Here is an 8,567-nt window from a genome sequence, read left to right as displayed (position 1 = left end):
TTTTTTTTTTTTTTTTTTTTTTTGAGACAGAGTCTTCCTTTGTCGCTAGGTGCCAGGCTGGAGTGCAGTGGCGCGATCTCTGCTCACTGCAATCTCCGCCTCCCGGGTTCAAGCACTTGTCCTGCCTCAGCCTCATGAGTAGTTGGGACTACAGGCATACAGTACCACGCCCAGCTAATTTTTGTATTTTTAGTAGAGATGGAGTTTCACCATGTTGGCCAAGATGGTCTTGATCTCTTGATCTCGTGATCTGCCCGCCTTGGCCTCCCAAAGTGCTGGGATTAAAGGCGTGAGCCACCAAGCCCGGGTGTTTTTTGGATTTTTGTTAGAATTAAGACAGGAGAAATTTGAGCACTGTAGGGAAGATTCAACTGAGAAATAATGTTTGAATAAAGGAAGAGAAGGGATAGTCAGTAGGCAAAGTTCTTGAAAGGGTAAGAATAGCAACAGTTTAGAGGCAGTTCAAAGCACTGGTGAGAGGAGTGGTTTTGGAAGAAGGGAGGGAGGGAGAAAGAGAGAGATGATACTTCCCCAATTATGAGAGGAAGAATGTGTCTGTTTGTATGTTTAGTAAAAGGAAGTTAAAGTTCTCTTTTGATGACCTGTTTTCTCTGTGAAGTTGGAGATAGGGTCATCTGACAGAAAATGAGATAGTATCGGGAGTTTAAATGAAAGTTGAGAAGATTTGGAATATTGTAGAAATTAATACAACAAATTGACAGAAAAACATTGTAGGACTGGTAAGCAATATTGAGGGCCTTTTTAATATGGGCAAAAATGAACTCACCATTTTCTGCCCTCCTGTGTAGCTTTCTCAAGCAGTAGTCACTTTTCAAGGGCAGAGGTGGAGAAAATGCATAGTTGAGTTCATTTAGGGTTGGGATGGTCATTGATATAATTCCATGGTTCTCAACCAGGGACAATTTTGTCCTCCACGGGATATTTAGCAATGTCTGCGATAACAGGGAAATGGGGGGTGGATACTACTACCATCTTGTCCAGCGATGCTGCTACATACACACACATACACACACACACACACACACACACACACACACACACACAGAAAGAGAAAGAGAGAGAGACAGAGAGAGAGACAGGGTCTTGCTCAGACTGGAGGGCAGTGGTGTGATGTTGGCTCACTGCAACCTCTACCTCTTCAGCTCAGATCCTCCCACCTCAGCCTCCCAAGTAGCTGGGACTACAGGTGTGCACCACCACACTCGGCTAACTTTCACATTTTTTGTAGAGACGAGGTTTCACCATGTCACCTAGGCTGGTCTCAAACTCCTGGATTCAAGCAATCTGTCTGCCTTGACCTCCCAAAGTTCTAGGATTACAATGTGCTAGATTACATAGTTCTAGGATTACACAGTGCTCCTGATCTGCTGCTAAACATCTTATAATGCACACAATACCCTTGACAACAAAAAAGTATATGTTCCAAAATGTCAGTAATCCCAAAGTTGACAAACCCTCAAGTAGCTTACCTTAACACTCACCAATATCTGACTGTGGTCTTCTAAAGGCTTTTCCTTGAACGATGGGCCAGAGTTTACAGGGTAAAATAGTTCTTCCATTGCATGCCTTTGAAGGAGAATAAAATGAGCAGCATACCACAGCCCTTGAGTGTTTCAAGGACTTGTGATGTCACAAACACAGAACTGGAAGTTTCCGAAACCTCTAGAAGCAAATCTGGATTTACATAGAGATTAATGTAACCGCTCACTTTTATTTGAGACATTGAAGGTCTGGTTAAACAGAGATGTTATAATCTCAATAATATAAGGGGAACATTTCACATAATGATCAACCTTAATGTCATTTCCTTTATCTGACTAGTCTCAGTCACCAAAATTATGGCTCTGAGAGAATGGTATGGGCTAAGTTTAATAATAAATATAGGTGGCCGGGCACGGTGGCTCACACCTGTAATCCCAGGACTTTGGGAGGCCAGAGCCCGCAGATCACTTGAGGTCAAGAATTTGAGACCAGCCTGGCCAACATGGCGAAACCCTGTCTCCACTAAAAATACAAAAATTATCTGGACATGATGGTGCATGTCTGTAATTCCAGCTACTTGAGAGGCTGAGGCAGGAGAACTGCTTGAACCCGAAGGCAGAGGTTGCAGAGAACCAAGATAGTGCCACTGCACTCCAGCCTGGATGACAGAGCGAGACTTCATCTCAAAAATAACAATAATAATAATAAATGTAGGCTGGGCACAGTGGGTGACACCTGTAATCCAGCACTTTGGAAGGCTGAGGCAGGTGGATCACTTGAGCCCAGGTGTTTGAGACTAGCCTGGGCAAGATGGTGAAACCCATCTCTACTTAAAAAAAATTATAAATACCTTAGGCATGAGTAAGAATAAAACCAGTTGCCAGGCGCCGTGGCTCACACCTGTAATCCTAGCACTTTGGGAGGCCGATGGGTGGATCACATGAGGTCAGGAGTTCAAGACAAGCCTGGCTATCATGGTGAAACCCCATCTTTATTTAAAAAAAAAAAAAAATATATATATATATATATATATATATAAACAAAACAAAAGAATAAAACCAGTTATAATGGAATGTCTGCTCTGTGATAGGCAGCATTCATAGATAAACACTTGACTATGTTATTTAATTTTAGCAACACCCTGTGAGATAACATTATCCTAATCTTAGGGTTTTTTGTTTGTTTGCTTTGTTTTTTTTGAGACCCAGTCGCTGTCTGTTGCCAGGCTGGAGTGTAGTGGCGTCATTTTGGCTCACTGCAACCTCTGTCTCCCGGGTTCAAGCCGTTCTTCTGCCTCAGGCTCCTGAGTAGCTGGGACTACCGGCGCCCGCTACCACATCCGGCTATTTTTTTTTTTTTTTTTGAGTAAAGAAGGGGTTTCACCATGTTGGCCAAGATGGTCTCGATCTCCTGGCCCACCCGCCTCGGCCTCCCAAAGTGTTGGGATTACAGGCATGAGCCACAGTGCATGGCCCAACATTATCCTAATTTTAACTCAAGATCTTGCGGTTCCAAGAAAAATTTTAATTTACCCAAAGTCGTAAATTATTAGTAGCTAGTCCAAGATCTGAAACTCGGGCAGGTCTGTCCTAAAAGCTCCTGCACCTCCCATTAAATTTTAGTAAACTTTACAAGGAAGGGGTGATTTCAAAATTTAGCCTTAACAGTTGCCACTGACTAAAGGAAATGGCGGGACACCAAGGAAGGTGCTAGAGGGAGGCCGGGAAAGAACAAGGAGAAATAAGGAAAATGAAAAAGGGACCAGGAAGGCTGTTCACAGCGTCCGATGCTGCGGACCGACTCTCCCGCAAGTTGGCCTGCCTTTGTTCCTCCTCCATTCTTTTTGAGAAAAACCTCTTCCTGCGTGTCCGTTGTTCGCTCTCTTGTGTTCAAATAAAGCTAGATTATTGAGAACGGCGGCAGGCAAAGGAAAAAAAAAAAAGAGCGTGACGGCTTCGCTGTGCGCCTGCGCGCTGGCGGCGGCTGTGGCGGGGCCCGGCGGGGAGCGGGTCCGGAGCAGGCTCCCGGACCCAAATCTGAAGGGGGAGTGTGGGGCGTCAGGGAGCTCCCTCGCCTGGCCTTCGGCGGCCTGATGGAGTAAGAGGGGTTGGCTGTGAATGTGAGTATCGATGGGCCGGCCTGCGTTGAGCGTATTGGAGCGCAAGGGTCCTGCTGGTCTGTCCCTTAGGGAGGTTGTAGGGCTGCAAGACCCGGCCGGCTTTCTGCTCCGGCAGGCTGCGGCGCAGGGGTAACCCAGGGGTCCACTCTCCCAGAGCCGGCGCGGGATTACAGGCAGGCGGTGCTGCTGGCTTCGGGGTACGGATTTTCGTGGGGGCGTTCCAGCTCTGCTCCCAGCCCCAGAAGGAAACGTGGCTCCAAAGCCTTGACCTTTAGGGGAAGCCGCTGACCTCCTTCGGTCCTCAGTTGGGCAGGGAGTCCAAAGACCCTGGTGCTTAAAGCCCATAGTGTCAGGCCCGGGACACATTTCAACCTCCCGCGACTGACAACCTTCGTTCCTTTTCCTCCTTTCGTTTCTCTACTTGTGTGATGCATCTTAATAATAGCAACTAATTATGGAGCGGTTACTGTGTTCATTTAATATTTAGTCAGAATCTCCGTTTATAGTTATGGAAAGGAAACGCCTTACACCCTCCTCCTCCCCTTTCAGTTGTTTAATCATCTTTGAGAGTAAGATTTGTTGAGAAGTTTGAGATATTCATGGCTTTTAGCAACTTGAGACTGCCATTCTAGGTAAGGGAAGTTCTCTTGCTTAGCAAACAAGTGCTGTATCCACCGTAATGGTTTACATCCAGTCTATTCAAACCAAAAATAACTTCTGAGTACTTACTAAGAGCTTAGTACTGTTGTAAATCCCATGGGAAACCTTAAAATTTGCTTTAAGGGCCGGGCGCGGTGACTAACGCCTGCGATCTTTGGGAGGCCTAGGCTGGTGGATCACGAGGTCAAGGAGTTCAAGACCAGCCTGACCAAGACGGTGAAACCCTGTCTGTACTAAAAATACAAAAAATTAGCCGGGCGTGGTGGTGGGCGCCTGTAATCCCAGTACTCTGGAGGCTGACGCAGAGAATCGGTTGAAACCCGGGAAGCGGAGGTTGCAGTGAGCCGAGACCGCACCACTGCACTCCATCCTGGGCGAGAGAGCGAGACTCAGTCACAAAAAAAATTTTTTTTTTTTTTCTTTAAGCCCTGTTCTCAAGTTTGGTCTTGAATGAAATAAGAGACGACAATATTCAGATGCAACTAGAATTTATTTAGTATCTACTACACATTTGCAAAATACATTTAGGTGTGTCATAAAAATATTAACGAGATACTGTAATGGAAAGTAGGTTTTTGCAGCATTTCAAATGAGATCGCAGGGATTCTGCTGGAAATTGCTCAAGCTAAACTAGCTAGAGTAAGTGGTGAAATTCACTTAATACAATTCCAAAGCACGTCTTTTCCCAAGCAAACTGCATTACAGTTATAGTTTCTAGCGTTAACTCCTTTTTCCGGAGACGAGTCTTGCTCTGTCGTCCAGGCCAGAGTGCAGTGGAGCACACCCTGCTCACTGCAACGTTCGCCTCCCTGATTAAAGCGATTCTCCTGCCTCAGCCTCCTGAGTAGCTGGGATTACAGGCACCCACCACCATGCCCGGCAAATTTTTGTATTTTAGTAGAGACACTGTTTCATCATGTTGGCCAGGCTGGTCTCGAACTCCTGACCTCAGGTGATGCGCCTACCTCAGCTTCCGAAAGTGCTGAAATTACAGGCTTGAGCCACCTCGCCCAGCCTGGATCGTTTTTGATTAAAAGGAAGATACTAAAAAAGTCATAGATTTCATCTGATTTTTATATCTCTTGAATTCTCTTTTAATCTAGAACAGTTACGTTTCCCCCTCTTTCCCTCGATACCCCCTCCACGTGAGTTGTTGAAAGGACCTGGTCAGTTATCTAGATTTGTCCTTGATTGGCTTCTGGTGATAGCATTTAACTTGTTACTACAAACCGGAAGTTAGAGCAGATCACGTGATATGATTCAGGTGAAACTATGAATAGTGATTCTTGTACATTTAGATTAGAACACATGTAGTTTGAAGGCTGCTCTACAAGAGTAGAAAGGAATAATGGTAGATGCTAGATGACTTGGCTCTGGGACCAGGAATGGGTTAGTGAGAAGCCTATGCATTGTGTTTTGTAATTGGAGAATCTTGGAGAGTTCAGGATTAATTTGTGTACCCAATGAATAAGAGGACCGAGGCAGACAAGTTAGGTGTGAATACTCTACTTGGACCTCTAGCATGTGAAATCACTAGTGGAAGCCCTACAGTCCAGTGTGTGTGCATGCATGTATTAATCTGAAAGAAACTATCAAGAAGTTCCCAGGTGTTCATCAGTAAAGGATTGGTTAGATAAATATATCCATGTGCTAGAAAGAATGAGCCAGCTCTATATGTGCTAATATTGAGTGACCTCCGACATAGTGAGAAAGAAAAGGTGCAAAAGAAGGTGTGCATTTTACAACCACTGTAGTTTTATAAAAATGTATGTATTGCATATACAATTGGTCCTCTATATCCATCCATGGGATCTGCATCCATGGATTCAACCAAGTTTGGATGGATAATATTTGGGGGAAAAAATTTTCACGAAGCTCTGAAAAGGAAAACTTGAATTAGCTACCTGCTGAGTACGTACTACATTGCATCCACAGAAATGAAGTTACGTGTAGGCATTGTAGTAGGTCTTGTATGTAACGTAGAGATGATTTAAAGTATACAGAAGGTATGTGTAGGTTACATGCATATACTATGCCGTTTCACATATGGGTCTCTAGGATTCTCATGTTTTGGTATTGAGGGGGATCCTGGAACCAGTTCGCCATGGATAGTGAGGGACAACTGTATGTGCATAGAATATCCTGTGTGGAGTACGGTCAAAATCATAGAGGCAGAAAGTAGAGTGGTTGCTAGGGGTTGGGGAAGGGGGAAATGAGGAGTTATTGTTTAACAGATACAAAGTTTCAGTTACGCAAGATGAAAATAGTTATGGAGATGGATGGTACTGATGTACATTATGAATGTATTCAATACCACTAAACTACACTTAAATGTTTAAGATGGTAAATTTTATGTATTTCAACGCAAAAATATTGAAAAATATCTCCAGAAAACAAACCTCTAAGAGTGGCTGGAATTGTTGGTGGCTAGGAAACAGAAGGGACTGGTAATCATGTTCCCTAAAAGCTTTTTTTTTTTTTTTTTGAGACAGGGTCTTGCTCAGTCACCTAGGCTGAAATGCAGTGGCATGATCATGGCTCACTGCACCTCACACTCCTGGGCCCCAGCAATCCTCTTCCTGCCTCAGCCTTCTTAGTAGCTGGGACTATAGGTGTGTTCCACCATGCCCAGCTAATTAAGAAAAAAAAAATTGTTTTGTTTTTTTGGCTGGGCGTAGTGGCTCAAGCCTGTAATCCCAGCACTTTGGGAGGCCAAGGCTAGTGCATCATGAGGTCAGGAGTTGGAGACCAGCAAGAACAACATGGACCGGGTGCAGTGGCTCACGCCTGTAATCCTAGCACTTTGGGAGGCCGAGGTGGGTGGATAACCTGAGGTCAGGAGTTCAAGACTAGCCTGGCCATCATGGTGAAACCCCATCTTAAAAAAAAAAAAAAAAAAGAACAACATGGTGAAACCTCGTCTCCACTAAAAATACAAAAATTAGCCAGGCATGGTGGCACACACCTGTAATTCCAGCTACTCAGGAGGCTGAGGCAGGAGAATTGCTTGAACCCGGGAGGCAGAGGTTGCAGTGAGCCCAAATTATGTCACTGCACTCCAGCCTGGGCAACAGTCTCCTGGGACTACAGGTGTGCACCACTAAACCTGGCTAATTTTTTGCATTTTAGTACTATTGTATTTGTATTTTTTGTATTTTTGTATTTGGCCTATTCTTGACATTTAATGCCTAAATATTTTAATGTCTCTAATAAGAACATTCTCCCACACAATCCTAATATAATTACAGTGAACAATAAGTAATTCCTCTATTTTGTCTAATACTCAATTCTTACTAAAATTTCTCCAGATTGATCATTTTTTAAAAAAACTTTTAAAATCCAGTTTCTAATCAACAGCCACAGATTTAATTTGATTTTTATATCTCTCCAAGTCTCTTTTAATCTAGTACAGTTACCTTTTTCCATCTCTTTCCCTCGATACCCCCTCCACATGACTTGTGAGAGGACCTGGTCAGTTATCTAGATTTGTCTCTGATTGGTTTCTGGTGATATAATTTCACTTGTTACCACAAACTGGAAGTTAGAGTGGACCACTTGATATGATTCAGGTGAAACACTTTAGGGACAGTAGCATACTCCATGTTGTGTACTTTAGCTTTCCAACTATTATTGGTGCTGAGATTGATTAGTGAGGTCAGATGAAGAATCTTTGAGTTCTCCATTGTTAAATTAATGTCTCTGTTTGAAACCAGCTGTAAGCCCTTTTGTACCTTTTACTTTTTGAAACCACTAGCATTAGTTCTATTCAAAATAGAAGTGATTACTTTTAAAACAAAGCTCACTGCAAGAATTTTTTTTTAGCTGAATCTGTGTTAACTATTCCCTTTTTATAAAGGGTGATTTTGAAGTTTGGAGAGGTTAAGAGTTACTCAAGGTAGTAGTCCTATGAAGTATTTTTGTTTAATTCCAAGGTCCATGCTTTTTCACCCTACTTTATAAGCTAATATATAAATGTAAAATAGTACTACTGTAGTAGTTACATTACTTGTATCTTCTTTGTAGCTTTTTAGACAGATAATCAGTGTCTAATAAGATAATTTTGGAATATCAGTAAACCAGACTAGAGCTATGTAGTGTAATAGTCTATAACTAGCCATTCTGAAAGTTAAAAAATATGTCAAAATCGTATCTCTTGATTTCTAGAGTTTCAAAAAGTACCATTCCTGGAACGAATCATAGCAGTCTTGATTTGTAGGCCTAAAGTCTTCTAGGTTTAAAAAAAAAAATTACTAGTTAAAAAATGAGTTTTTTTTTTTTTTTTTTT

General features: G+C 42.9%; 1 protein-coding gene across 5 annotated transcripts in view; it reads left to right on the top strand.

Moving 5' to 3' along the window:
• Positions 1-3,398: 3,398 nt before the first annotated feature.
• Positions 3,399-8,567, top strand: part of ZNF106 (zinc finger protein 106) — a 79,109-nt gene continuing 73,940 nt past the window's right edge. For 2 of the 5 annotated variants that reach the window (XM_037734163.1, XM_017516286.2), the window contains exon 1: positions 3,399-3,622. The gene's annotated coding sequence lies outside the window, so the exon portion shown is untranslated. The remainder of the gene's footprint in view (positions 3,623-8,567) is intronic. The other 3 variants (XM_017516284.2, XM_017516281.2, XM_037734161.1) reach the window with 2 other exon arrangements.

The sequence above is a fragment of the Cebus imitator genome, unplaced genomic scaffold (assembly GCF_001604975.1).
Source record: "Cebus imitator isolate Cc_AM_T3 unplaced genomic scaffold, Cebus_imitator-1.0 Scaffold579, whole genome shotgun sequence".
Classification (NCBI taxonomy): Eukaryota; Metazoa; Chordata; class Mammalia; order Primates; family Cebidae; genus Cebus; species Cebus imitator.
This window is presented reverse-complemented; position numbering and strand designations above follow the sequence as displayed.